General features: G+C 36.6%; 1 protein-coding gene across 4 annotated transcripts in view; it reads right to left on the bottom strand.

Annotated features, from left to right (window-relative positions):
- The window catches only part of ZMYM4 (zinc finger MYM-type containing 4), a 710,031-nt gene that overhangs the window by 628,819 nt on the left and 78,712 nt on the right, over nt 1–2,500 (bottom strand). The window contains exon 1 of one of the 4 annotated variants that reach the window (XM_053707063.1): nt 2,349–2,423. The exons of the other annotated variants lie outside the window; for them this stretch is intronic. The gene's annotated coding sequence lies outside the window, so the exon portion shown is untranslated. Of the gene's footprint in view, nt 1–2,348; nt 2,424–2,500 lie in introns of those variants that run through there. 4 annotated transcript variants of the gene reach the window in all.

Genomic DNA, 2,500 nt, shown 5'->3' with positions numbered 1-2,500 from the left:
CCTTTAGAAGTATTTTCACAATACCCCTGCTATTTTGTTCTGTTCCATTTAAAAAAAAAAAAAAAGTAATCACATGCCAACTTTTTTTGTGACATATTAAAGTTCACAGTTTGTTTTTTTATTTTAAAAAATTATTTCTTATGCAAAATAAAATGGTGTTCATGCTAGTTGGAACAATTCCCTGTCCACCAGTAGATGGGAGTTGTCCTTAGCCAGTGAGCAATCATCCCCTAGTGATGCTATGTGCGCATATAAGAAAAGAAAGTTAAAACAGACACTTAAAGGGACATGAATGTCAAAAGTAAACTTTCATGATTTATATCATGCATGCAGTTTTGTTTTTTAAAGAAAAAGTTCCAATTTACTTATATTACTAAATGTACTCAATCATCTTTGTTATCCATTGTTGAAGAGCACACATAGGTAGGCTCAGGAGTGTGCATGAGACTTGAACACCATATGGTAGCAGTTAATGCAACAATGCTTTTACCAATGTTAACATATGTGTAGAAGCAAATATTGCACTTTAAAATAACCCAGTATCACTTCTGAGCAAGGAGCAATGGGTCTTATAAACTTTTATTCTGACTCCTTTTTGAATTATTCTACAAATCAAATTGGTTGTTCAGCACGCATCTCTGACTTAAAGGGATAGTAAACCCCAAAATGTTATTTTATGATTCAGATAGAACATACAATTTTAAACAACTTTCCAATTTAATTCTATTATCAAATTTTATTCATTCTCTTGTTATCCATTGCTGAAGGGACAGCATTGCACTACTGACAGGAAGCTGAAAATATCTATTTAGCCAATTGCAAGAGATAAATGTCTGCAGGCACCAATTAGCAGCAGCTCCCACTAGTGTATGATGTGTGTGTATTCATTTTTTAACAAGGGATACTAAAGAAACAAAGCACATTTGAAAATAGAAGTGAATTTAAAAGTGTCTTAAAATGACATGCTCTATCTGAATCATGTAAGTTTAATTTTGACTTTCTTATCCCTTTAAGGTCTGATTTTATGATAAGCAGTGGCTTAAAGGGACACTCAGGTTAAATTAAATTTTCATGATTCAGATACAGCATGTAATTTTAAACAACTTTCCAATTTACTTCCATTAAAAAAAATGTGCACAGTCTTTTATATTTACAATTTGAGTCACCAGATCCTACTGAGCATGTGCAAGAATTCACAGACTATACGTATATGCATTTGTGATTGGCTGATTGCTATCACATGGTACAAGGGGAGTGGAAATATACTTAACTTTGAAATTTGTTATAAAAAAATCTACTACTCATTTGAAGTTCAGACTAAGTGCTATTGTATTGTCTTGTTATCTTGCATTTGTTGATTATGCAAATCTAATGTGTTGACTGGTCCTTTAACCTGCTGGCTGCAACAAAGAGCTACAAAACATTAAAGACCATATATTTTGTTTTTGTCCTGCACTAGTCAATGGATATTCTGCTGCCCCCTCTCCAAGTTTACCACCCCCCAAAAAATGTAATCATATATTTCTTACAACCAGAGGGGTCATACTCAATACTGGACAGAAATAAGTAATTTGTAGTGAAATAAATACACACACCTACACCTGTATAGAAAATCAGACATACTACCACTATGCATGTGACTAGGGTAGCAGGATATAGGTGGAGGCAGAACATTTCTATGGGCAATGGGCATTATGACCTGCCAATCCTCTGTTCACCAAGTGTGTGTGCATATATATATATATATACACTTTATTATTATTATTATTATCGGTTATTTGTAGAGCGCCAACAGATTCCGCACACACATTCATACATACATACATACAATATATATATATATATACACACACACACACACACACAGTGTGTGTGTCCATGTTAAATTTTAATTTTAGATATAGAAATAAAATCAGCCTCTTCCTCCCTTGAAGATAAAAAATACTGTCTGGCTGCTCAGCTGTATAGATTGTGTGTTAGAGTAAGGTGTATGAAAATATAAGAATGTATTACATTGACAGGGTCAATTTTATACACATGACCAACATTAAGTATTTAACAATGCACTAGTCTATGGGTTATCAAAATATGTAGACACACATGCAGTAAATGAATGCACGTGAGTTCAGTACAATAAAAACGTCAGAAGCACACAGGAATTCCTGCATTCATACTAGAAGGATGGAAAAGGCATTCCAGGCCATTGTATATTTCTGCATGTTCGGACTCCATACATCCCCAGGTCAATACACAGACCTATGTGTATGTATGTGAGCCGGTTGTCAGCTCCTCCCTGCACCCGCCCATTACCCTCCCGCTTGGCTCTACCACCGACTACCGGTCCTCACCCCCTAGCCAGCCCGGGTTCTGAGTCCCGCCGCTCCGCCATGTCGGCCCCGGACCCGTCCAACTGCAGCACTCCGCAGGGGGGGTAAGGAATAGGCGGAGTCGGACGGGATCATAATCATTATTAAAGGGGTGATGGGCGGGTCTGGACTGT

Source organism: Bombina bombina, chromosome 3 (genome assembly GCF_027579735.1).
Source record: "Bombina bombina isolate aBomBom1 chromosome 3, aBomBom1.pri, whole genome shotgun sequence".
NCBI lineage: Eukaryota > Metazoa > Chordata > Amphibia > Anura > Bombinatoridae > Bombina > Bombina bombina.
Note: the sequence above shows the minus strand (reverse complement) of the source record. Positions and strands in the feature narration are given on the sequence as shown.